This window comes from Pagrus pagrus (assembly GCF_965226575.1).
Source record: "Pagrus pagrus genome assembly, chromosome: 11".
NCBI lineage: Eukaryota > Metazoa > Chordata > Actinopteri > Spariformes > Sparidae > Pagrus > Pagrus pagrus.
Window position 1 is genome coordinate 21977696 of NC_140195.1, and position 12128 is coordinate 21989823.

General features: G+C 42.1%; 1 protein-coding gene across 2 annotated transcripts in view; it reads right to left on the reverse strand.

Moving 5' to 3' along the window:
- The window catches only part of sema3b (sema domain, immunoglobulin domain (Ig), short basic domain, secreted, (semaphorin) 3B), an 82152-nt gene that overhangs the window by 54424 nt on the left and 15600 nt on the right, over window positions 1-12128 (reverse strand). The window contains exon 1 of one of the 2 annotated variants that reach the window (XM_084366707.1): window positions 9905-9988. The exons of the other annotated variant lie outside the window; for it this stretch is intronic. The gene's annotated coding sequence lies outside the window, so the exon portion shown is untranslated. Of the gene's footprint in view, window positions 1-9904; window positions 9989-12128 lie in introns of those variants that run through there. 2 annotated transcript variants of the gene reach the window in all.

Here is a 12128-nt window from a genome sequence, read left to right on the forward strand (position 1 = left end):
CTTCCTTCCTTCCTTCCTTTGACCGCAAACTGGTCATGTAATGCAAAGCTGTGGTGCACGCGTGCTTGTTTTGCTGGCTCAGGGCTCAGGTCTTCGTTTTTCCTTTTTCGTCACCAAGTTGTTCTGTGATTTGTTTCTTTAAATCCACTTTTATAGACGTTTAAACGTTTACATTTGGTTGGCCAGCAGAAACAAGTGGTTTGGCTGGTGGAGCACTCTATAAAACAGTGAAAAAGTATGTTAGCATGTCAATGGTTTTACCCATTTTTTCCTGCATCTCATCAGTATATCTGCAGCAAAGACAACTCACAATGGGTTGATTCCTAATGCAAGACAGATGCACGATGGGAGACATTTGTCAATTTCACCACAGTGAACCCGACAGCACTTCAGTCAGCTGAGCCTCGCAGCGGCAAACTGGATCTCCTGCCATGTGTTGGAGGAAGGATTGTGAAGTAGGTGGTGCCTTTCAGCATCGCAAATACTGTATGTGGTCAGCGCTCGGTTAGAGGAAAAAATGAAGGAGCAAAGTTGTGAATAAGTTGTGCACTGGTCACAGAAGCCATCCTCACACACACACACACACACACACACACACACACACACACACACACACACACACACACAGAGGCATATGCAGAGATTGGCAGCAATCCACAACCACAAGAGGGATGATGCCATCGGAGGAGCTCTGAAGGGGATTGCCTCCCTTCTCCTCTTCTTCCTTTCTGTTGTTTTCCTCCAAACCTGCTCATCAATTTCATCTCCCTTTTCCACCTATTCTTCATGAGTTACCCCACTCCCTTTCTCCATGTCTTTCTCATTTTTTCCTTTCCTCATCATCTTCCTTCCTCCATGTTTCTCCTCTGCCCTGACTAATCAACTTTCCATCCTTCATGACCTCTATCTCCTCCTTCTCATTTATTTTCCACTAAAAAAGATAATAAAAAGAAATGAAATAGAATAAGTCTAAATTAAACTAACTGTGAAGGCAGCCCATACCCATTGCGGTTCATTATTTTTGTCTTTCTCATTGCCACGGATTTCCCCGGCTGCAGCCTCCTTCCAGCACATCCAGTTGATCCCTCAGATGGGAAACACATCAGACAACGCAAGATCTGCTCACACTGACACCCTGGTTGTTTCTGCGCTCTGTCCAAATCTGGATAAACACGCCGCACCTGCAACAGAGATCTGTCTCGGATATCAACCTGAGATGGAAAGATTTCACAGTAATTCAGCTCAAATAGGTCTCTGATTTTGTGACTTCCATGCTGGTTTTACTTAGACAGCCATGTGTTTAAAAGGCAGCAAGTAAATCAGATCATATTAAGACAATAAGTCATATGGAGAATGGAAGATATGCTGAGCTGTTAGTGCTTTATATGTGAAGTCTAAACTCACATGCAAGGTCCACACAGCCTAAAGAAAAGACAAGAGAGCTTTGACTCTTTAGTCTTTAAAGTTATCTCTCTAATTCTTTGTCAAGTGATTCATATGCTTTAACAATGACTTTTCCACATCTATTGAGCTATCTAACCCACTATCCTGTGACAGAAGTACTATAGTCATGGACGGATGTGGCAATGATCCGAAGATCAATTCAGAATTAAGAAATTATGCTTTTCTGGACCAACTTTGTCACTGAAAATTAGGACCGTGGTGTATTATCTGACAGCGTAATCACAGACTGTATAAAAGAAGTGTATGTAGCCATCGTGACATCAGCCACTGGTTTGTGGACCACTGTTTTAAAGCCTCAAGTTTCATTTTGCCCATCCCCATCTTGGTGGGGAGGAAATCCTGATTGGACCTCACTGCGAACATGAGGACAAGGTAGCCACGCCCTAAAGAATATTTCCTTGTTTCTCTAAATGGGACCATAATTCACAAAATGGACATCCTGCTGTACTAATGAAGACTTGAAACTTTTGATTGAGACCATGAACTCATTCAAAGAGTGTTTACTGAAGTAATAAATTAAGTAAGAAGTAAGGTCATTTTCTCATAAACTCATATATAATCAGATTTCTTTTTGCAACCAGTGGAGCTGTCCCAATTTGGCCATTGGAAAGAAAGCAAAACTGAGTCACTTACTCTTCCACGTCACTTTCTTAGGCCCCTGAGGCTTCGTCTACTGTAATACAGTCATCAACACTGATGCTAGTGTCTAGGTTTACATAAAGATGAAAGTAGGCAGCTGTCTTGATGCAGTATTTGCCTGTTTTTTTCTAACCTTAATGGTGCTAAAGCCATCGATCAGAGAGTTGAAGACCTTCCTGTAATTATCTTACTTTCTTTTCTACAACATTGATGTCCTGTATTCCAGCCACTAGCTACGGTAGCTAGCTAACTTTACTGCTCTTGGTGTTAGCCTAATCTATTCAGCCAGATGTCAATGAAGAAGTATGGAATAGGCTTGTCAAAAACATTTCAATCCTTTTCAATTAACATTTAGTTTGGATACATGACTTCTTGCTTAAGTGCGGGAGGTTTGGGAAGCACCAGCGACACATAATTAATTTATGTGTCAACGGTGTGCTCATAAAAAGTAGCACTAGGGTTGTGGCAAAAATAATGGCTGCCACGAGAATAAGGTCAATCATCTCTAGATCTTGCAGTTTCTACAGTAAGTGCACCATAATTATTGTGAATTGGTGCAATCAATCATATCCCAAGATTGTCACATCTTTAAGTTGAAGGCCATGCTGCCTTGGATGAGGACAATATACTCTATGCTATAATTATTTCCTCCCTGTGGTCATAAATACTAGTCATTGCTTTTCTCTATAATTTCGTTACGGCATGCCTGTTTTGTAGTGGCCGCTGGGTGATATAATGGAACCGCTATGAATACTCACTGGAGAGTGTTTCAGCAAGAATCTGAGCTGTAGGCCAGACACAGTTAATTAGGTTAGTCAAACAACACATGCACTATAGACAGAGAGGGCAGACGACAAAGATGTGGAGCCAGAGAGAAAAGGGATGGATAATAAAACCAGCAGAGGAAGAAGTGGAGAAAAAGAGCGGCAGGAGCCAGAGGAACAACTGAGGAAAGAATAATACTGCCTGCTCATAAATCATTTCATCTCCTCTTTTTCTTTCCTCCTGACGACACTCCTCACTCCACTGCCATCCTGCTGCTCTCAGGCTGCCAAATACCAGAGTCCCGCTTGGAACGTCACATAATTACATCAGTTACAGTAACGATCTGTGACATTTTACTGTATATTGTAAATGTCTGGATTCCTACTTTCCTTCACCAACTGGTATAAACGGTATAACAGCAAATCTATAGCCAGCCCATGACAGCTTTTAACTGGTCTCATGCTGCACCTTTTGGTACAAAAGTTTATTCTCTCTGCTTGCAAGTGAGAATCTATAGAGGGCACAAGAAACAAGCTGATAAAGAAGCAGTGTTGTCCACACAGGAGTCTGAGGGACTATATCAAATATTGCCATTACCCCAGAGTTTACTCATTTAAAAATACTTTAATGTCAGCATGAGGGTTTCTCAAAAATGCACACAAATTTACACACACACATATTTCTTGTGCATGTGTGCCTTTAATCTGACCAGTTTTATGTTCCCACCAGTGTGCTTGGTACTGAGTGTTTTTATCCCAAACACTCAGTACCAAGCACAGAGAGGAGAAACCCCAACATGACCTGGTATGGCCGGACTACCAGGGTGACCACCTCATCTTTAAACTAATGAACTGAACTCAAATGTACACACACACACACACACACACACACACACACACACACACAGTAGTCCACAAACCTGAAACCTGTCTGTCTCGGGGCCATTAGATGCACGTTAGGAAACATTGATACTACCTTGATTATGTTTTTATTTTCATTTCCAATTTCATCATTTGTTTCTTTTTGACAAAATATTGTAGAAGCCAAATCTCAATCCTAAATGCATAGTCTTGTGGGAACCACCTTTTTGACTTGCCAACCACCTCACCCCCTCATGTGCCCCCCACTTTTTTTTCACATAACCGTATCTTTAATGACGGCAGGCCAAACTTCAACCCACAGTGGTAAATTGTTAAAGTTGGGTGTAAATATGACATAACTCAGCTTCTTCTCAGTGCAGATTACGAAAGATGGAGATCACATTAAATGTCCTACTTTGTGTACAGTTTCTTGAACACTAACACATTGTTGGAGTGAATACGTCAGCATCAGTAGCTCTTGAAAAGTAAGACTCAAAGAAAAAATATCCTGTATAATATGTCACCTTCACCCTACATTTTGCAGTCTTTACTCTATAAATACAAGAACACAGAGGCTTCAGTGTCTGGGTCTCAGGCAGGCCGTCAGTCAGAGCAGTGGGAGTGTCTCACCATCCACACTGCTCCCCACATTCACCCTGCCTAATTAATTAACACACTTAACGAGTTCATAGTTAACGAGTTCAGCCTGAACACTGCCACTAATTGGCCATGTCAAACTGCATGTGTCCCACGCTAATTGTCTCTTTGATTGGGGCTTCATGCAGTTAATTAGCCAATTAACCACTTCAAGCTGCCAGTTCGGTCTCACTGTGGCTCATGTGCCCGATGGAAGGATGAGGAAATATACTGCTGACCTTCGGTCATAAAGCAAGATAGCATGGACGAAAAGATATGATACCGTCATGTTGCTAGATTAGAGGTTAGTCATATCAAACAGTGAGGGAGAAGAATTTTAACTTGCTTTCTGAGGAGCACGGTGAAGTAAATTAGAGAGCTGTCTTAATAATGTATAGCAGAGAGAGAGAGAGAGAAGAAGGAAGGGAAAGGAACGGGTCAAAAGGTTAGAGAAGTTCTTTAAGGTCAGCAGTTTAACTCCTCACACCAGCAGCCAACTTCTGAGAGGGAAACATAAAAATGTTTCCATCTGTCCTCACGTTTACAGTCAACATTATCAAGATTCCTTATTGAAACCAAATGGGACAGCTACAGGCTAACATAGCCCAACTGTCCCTTTGGTCCCCATGAGGAATGCGAACAATGAGAGCAAGCCTTTGTAGGCAAACTGAAGGTCAACTGTAGCCACAAGTGCCACAATGTAGAAACACATTGTGAAATGTGTGTGATCCCTCTCATGCTGAACACGCCCCTGTTAGGAATTCTTTTGATATTTCTGCTTCATATTTCTGTGGTCCATCTTCAGCACAAGTGAATTAAAATGTAAAGTCTGTGCATGAACAGTACAAAATGATTATATGAGCAACATGTAACAATGAAAATGGTTGGTATTATAGGGTGAAAACAATACCTGAAATTCCATTGATATTGTCGGTCGATGTGAGAACGTTTAAGATAAATGAATGAAGCTTCTCACAACATAAATATCTAGAGATGGTGTGTCCTCTTCAAATAATCAGCAATTATAATTATTTCACCATGAAGTAAGTAAGAAGAAGTCTTTGTATTCTTGGCTCTGGGTCAATGTTTCAGTGTCTGCGCACCTTTCAGTGGTTTTTTATGAGTTTTCACTCATTTGGGAATGGAGCCAAACAGGTGCAGCAGTATTAATCAAGCATCCATCAGAGGTTCGACACTGATGCTTTGGGTTTTGTAGGTTGGGTAAGCTGCCATCCTAAAGCATCAGTATTTTACGAGTTGGGAATGAGACTCAAAAGTTGACCTTCTTTACAAATTGGACCTTCAGAAAGTTACAACTGTAAAAACATCAGTGACTAAATCATGGTCCCTGGTTCACTAAGGCATAGAAATGTAATTGCTTGAGCAAGGATCAACAGATTTGGATTTGCGGACACTTAAGAAGATGACAGATGGGATTGGTTTCAAATCTAAGGCAGCTTTGGCTCACTTCATTTCCTTAAGTGACAACATATCTGAGGTATTGTCGTCTCTGGAGAAGTTAAACCCGGTGAGATGTGACCCAGGAGAGTGATGAATTATGAGCAATTACACAACGGTCTCAGCTTGAACTGAATTCATTTTCCAGGCAGGAAAGGAACGCTGCTACTGACAAAAGTGCAACATTCAGCTTCTGGCAAAATTACATGTTTTGAGTGTTAACCAGATGACTCTACGTGTTGTGTATTCACTAGATGGTGCAGTTAACAACGCTAGCAATGTGAAATGGTCTGTCTGCACTGTAAGATTTATTACTGTCATTTTACAGTAAAATACAGGCTAATAAGTGCAGTAAATCAGAATCAGAATACTTTATTAATCCCCGGGTGATTCACAGTAGTATACTGTAATTTTTTTACAGTGATATAGATGAGAATCACAGTGATATATTGTATATTACAGTCAGCTAGACACAATTTTTCTGTGAAAATACAGTACTTTTATATAAAAAATCACATTGTAATAAACATCTACAGTTATTGTAAATGTATACATTTAAAGAATAATTGTCAGCCTGTTAGCATGTTAGCATCTATGTCTTGTTTGACCACTTGTGGGCTTGTTAGCCTGTTGTTCGCATGTTAGCCTGTTAGCATGTTGTTAGCCTTTCAGCCTGTTAGCCTGTTAGCCTGTTGTTAACATGCTAGCCTGTTAACATGTATACCTTGTTGGTCCACTTTAGGGCCTTTTAGCCTGTTGTTAGCATTTTAGTATGGTACCATGTGTGCCTCCTTGTAAAATCACTATATGCTATTGCTAAATTACTATATGGTGCTGTACTCAGCTGCTTTATTTCTTTGTAATGTACCTTTTACCATTTACAATCACTTCAGGATGACGCATAAAATCTAATTCTTAGCAGCACCACCGTGCATTGCAATAGCATAATTACAGTAGTTTACTGTCAGAATTTAGTGTGAGAGTGAAAACCTGGTGTTTGTTAGCAGTGTGCTTTTATCCTGCACATGCCCTGCAGTTTCTCCATGGGCAGCTGTTTCAGACTAATCTACACCAAACTAAAATGGCTGTTGAGGTTTCTCCAAACTAATCTTTTTAGGCTGATGGATTCCAGTTGTGGTAAGTATAAACAGTAAAAAGTGAAAGCTGCACCTGTGAAAGGCTTCAGCCCAACTGTAGCTCATCATCCTCTCAGCAGAACTAGCATATAATCCGGGATTTGAGACCACTTAGGAAGATGACAGATGGGATTGGTAACAAATCCCCTTATCCTCAGCTCAATTCATTTCCATAAGTGTCAACATGACTGAAGTCTTGTAGTGAGACATTTTGTGAAGTAGACAAAAACACGGAACCCTCCGTGCCTCAGAGATGATCAGTCAGCGTCGTGCGTTGGAAAATGCAACATTTCTGAAATTCAGCAACAATACAGGGTGTTTGCTGTCAGCAGTCTGGGAATATGAGGGGTGTAGATGAGCGTGCACTTAAAGATAAAGTCACCTTAGACATTGACTGTGAGGGGATCTGAAACCCCCTGCTAGTTCTTGCACACTCACACACACACACACACACACACACACACACACACACACACATGCCCTAAAGGAAGATGCATACGGACAAACAGTCACTGAGGAATGCAAAACACACCGAGAGAGGGGAGCAGCAAGAAGGTAATAAGCTTCACTGTGTGTGGCACTGTCATAGTGGGAGAGGATTCACACACACACACTCACAAGGGAACGGATTAGAGGATATTGGGTGTCACCCATCTCCCCTCTCTCTGCCCGTCTCACTGTCAAAGTGAGTAGAGGTAGGACAAATGCTTACTCTACGGTAAAACAGGCTAAATAGAGAAAGTGTGAGACAGAGTGCCGGATCATGAGACAGACTGACAGTTTAATTGGCCAAGAAAAGAGAAGAGTGTGAACGTGTGAATAAGAGAGCGAGCGTGCACTGACAGTGGTGTGTATGGGAGATTTTCACGGGAGAAAGAATTCAGTCAGGAATTCTTTTAATTGTCCAAACTCCACCTCGATGTTGAGCCTACTCACCCGTCCCAGGACACACACACACACACACACACACACACACTGTAGTATATACATACACATACCAGGCATTCTGTCTGCACAATGCTCCATTGCCAACCTCCATAGGACGCCATCTCCCGCTGCTTTTCCTGGCCAACCTGCACTTTCGGCTCTGCACACTCTTAACAAAAATGACTTCATGACATTTTTTTTTTTTTTCCGTGGCCACATCCAAACCCAGACAAAATGATTTATGTAGCTCTCCTAACACAGCAGGAAAAAGTCACAAGAAAGATGACAGAAATGTGTTTTTTTCCCTTCTTTTTTGGCTTCCTGCTCACTGCTGCTTTTTCATTATTACAAAATGCAAAACAGAGTTGTTTTGTTCAATAAGGCCAAACATCGTGCCGTGTCCTGAGTTTTTAGCACATAATCTAATTTACCGGACTGTTAATCTTTTGGAAGGTTTTTTTCCCTGTATTTTTTGGTATTGTTTAGTCACTGTTTTAAACTTTTGTGATCCATGTATTTTCATTATCGGACATAATTATGTGATTTTTTTCAAATTTCCTAATCATGTATTCTTTCTGCAGACCGTTTTTCAGATTTCATTCATCTTGTATCAACTTGTAGGTGTTATTGACAACATTCAGCCGCTAAATGTGGCATTCCATCTCCACGTTGAATCATCTGCCCCCTCAGGTGGTTGCCAGTTTGTGCACTAGCTAATATCGCTACAAGCCAACATTGCCAACGCTAACTGTGGAACTCACCCTTTCGAAAGGGTTTTTTTTCCACAAACTGGCAACTACCAAGACGCCTGATGAAACACAGATACCGCGAGATACTAATGGTGTTAGCTGACAAACCTTGTTAGAAGCTGGAACCAACTGTCAGAATTCTTACATAGAGATAAACAAAACAAGGTTTTTGGACCCGACAAACATTTCAAAATTATTGATTCACCATCATGACAGTGTTTTCAAGGAAAAGAGATACTTTCATTCTGTGCCTTTTTACAAGCTCTGTAGATGTACGAGTTTTAAAAAATAATTTATCTACATAAAATTGTTCATCAAATCAATATGACCTTTGTAAAGTTATCCAGTCTTCTTGTAAGCAATAACAACTGTGCTCACAAAAACTATTGTGTGTCTTAAAGATTAAAACAATGTGTTGAATGTCTGTCCTTCTGTATCAAACAGTAGCCAATCATATTTTTACATTGGCCAGCAGTCTTTGTCTTCTCTCCCGGCATTTGCTGGCAAATGCTGCTGTGTAAAATATTCTCATGCCATAAATCAGCACAGCAGATTCCTCAGAAAGGCCGACCCAGTGGCACAAACATAAAACGTTAAGAGGCAGTCAGTAGTGCAACAAGGATTCATTGATTTTAAACAAAGTCAGCATCTTTAATCAACTTTAATCAACAGCCTTTTCGTACTCCATCAGTCAGCTGGTTCTGATCAGCCGTCACACAGTAGTGCTGGGGTGTGGTAGCTGCTTAGTTCCTCTATAACATCTGTCTCTTCCTGTAGTTTATCTTGTCCTTCCTCTCTGTGCACAGCTGTCCTACTCAAAGCTGCCCTTGGGGTAGGATTCACTGTGTCCAGGTGTGCCTCTGAGTGTGTGTGTGTGTGTGTGTGTGTGTGTGTGTGTGTGTGTGTGTGTATGGGGGGGTGGGGGGGGGGTGCTATGTATAGAGTTACTGAGGGGCCCCTGAGTACAGCTGTCTCAGATCTGGGTGAATCAATGAAACGCAACACTGGCAGATAGATGACAATTTCTGTTGACACGCCGTCATTATACACTCAGCTTAATTTAATAATAGCTTTCACTGTTTTCGGTCAAAGTTTGACTGTTTTTGTTACAGTTTGAGCCTAAAGTAAGTGAAAGCACACACTGACTGTAGGGCACATATTAGAAGATGTAGGTCTGTTATGTGCACATACACACACAGACACACACACACACACACACACAATCCAGACACCGAGGCGACAGTCACAGAAACCTGACATCAGATGTCACCTTGTGATGTCTCTCTCTCCTTTGTGTCTGCCTCTTTTCCATTTTCTCCTCCCCTATCTCTCGCGCCTTGTCGCTGGAGTTCCTGTTTCAAAGAGGGAAATTACCTTATTCATACACAAGACACACAATACCAACAAACCATCAGTCATGCCCTACAGCGCTGCTCTTCCCTCCCCGTCTCCAAACCTCCGCTCCCCACCGTAATGAGAAAAGCTCTGCTGCTGCTGTTTGGCACCGCTCGCCAACAGCAGCTGAGAGAAGGAATCAAGATTTGTTTTTTTTTTATGAGTGAAGGGGAGATAACCTCAACAAAGGAAGGACATTCAGAGGAGAAAGAGGTGTTTAGAGTTTCAGAGTTGAACAAACTTTACTTTTCTTTCCTGTGTATCCTCCTCCTCCTCTTCTTCTCATCACTGTCTTCTATTCTTGCCTCTCCTCGTCTCTCCTTCATGTACTTCTGCCTTGTCTTTTCCTCTCCTCCTACTTGTTCTCACTGCTTTTATTATTTAGTACCTGTCGACCGGAGAACAGCAAACCTTGTCATGCGAACCGTCTGACGTAGAAACACACACACACACACACACAAAGCTGCAGCCCTGACAGAACCACACACTTCCGAATGCTGACGCACGCAGATCCGCATGCACATGGTTCCAGATACTGTATACATGAGCACACTGCACACACACACGTACACACTCCTGACGTCTCTGATGCACATTAGCTAATGTGGAAAGACGGCTGGGCCGAATTACCACTACACCTAATGACTATTTCATGTCAGGATGAGAGGAAGAGCAGAGAGGAGGACGAGAGGCCAGAAACTGAATACAGGGTTTCGACTCTCCCCTCTTGCTTTCCTTTTCGCTTATCTTCTTCTGTCTCGTGTCATATCAGATTGATCTCACAGTCTTTGGACGCAGTTAAGTGTTTTTTCAAGGATATTGGCAGGCTCGATGGTGTCACAGCTCACTGATTTTGCCAAATGAAATTCAAACTCACAAGGATTAAGTCTTGAATGAAGGTTTACGACTCAAAGCAAATCAAACTTTTGAAGTGGATTAAACTGAATCAAGTGTAAAATTGGTTTGAATCAAAGTTTATGTTGCAGTTTAAGCTTCCGTTTGGATCAAATCAGATCACTAACTGAATGTGAATCCTTGTAGCCCTGACATAACGTGGTTATGAGACACGCTCGGTGCACCCAAGATTCGACAAAATAAAATGTTTTCATCCATCACCTCAAAGGTTTTCTAAAAGCTATACAGCTGTTTTCACATCCCGCCCCACCTACATACTTCTGCTGCTCTGTTTTGTGTCCTGTACTTCTTGCTCACATCCTCACCTTTCAGAACTGCATTAATGACTGGGGTTTTGGTGTAGATGCAGGCCGCTCTGCCGGTTCAGTCTGGCAGGTGGTCAAACTATCCTGGACAGTAGTGATGGCAGGAGGTGCACTAGCAGGGGTCACTGGAGGTGGTGGAGTAGGAGCCTCAGCAGGCTGGTTCTCTGGTGGTCTGCATGCTTCAACATCCAGGACTGATGTGGTGACTGAAGATTCAGCAGGAGGAGTCAGGAGGTAGAGTAGCCACAGGAGACTCTGCTTCAAGGCTGAGTATAGAGGAATACTCCTCTTTTTGTTGGAGCAGATTCAGAACTGAGACTCAGAGAAGTGAATGTAGGAGACAGCTCTGGTGGTCTTTTCACTCCAATCATCACCATCCAGGACTGATGTAGTGACTAGAGGCTCAGAGGCAGGGGACAGAGGAGGTGGTGGCGATGACGCCGCAGCAGACAGTGTGTCTCTCCCTGCAGGTCAATCTGGATGATGTCCAAACCGTCCTGGACAGCAGCAATAGCAGAAGATTGATCAGCAGACATGACAGAAGATGGCGCAGCTGAAATCACTGCAGACTCTTTTTCATCAAAGCTAATAATGGCAGCAGGTTCACTGGGAGTCAGAGGAGTGGATGGAGGAGAAAAGAAGAGTCTATTTCTTTGACTGGTTCTGCGTCTTCCTCTGAATAAGTTTCCTTATTCAAATGTCCCACTGGTATTTTGTGGCCATTTTTAGCCGTGACGAATTGCAATGCCATGATCCAGGAATCATCTGACTGACACTGACAGTGGTTCAGCTGTTGTTCGCCACCAATTTTTTAACTCATAATTATAGTACTTTTAAAATAAGTTTTGAGAAAATCAGCGATCTATACGATGGAATAAA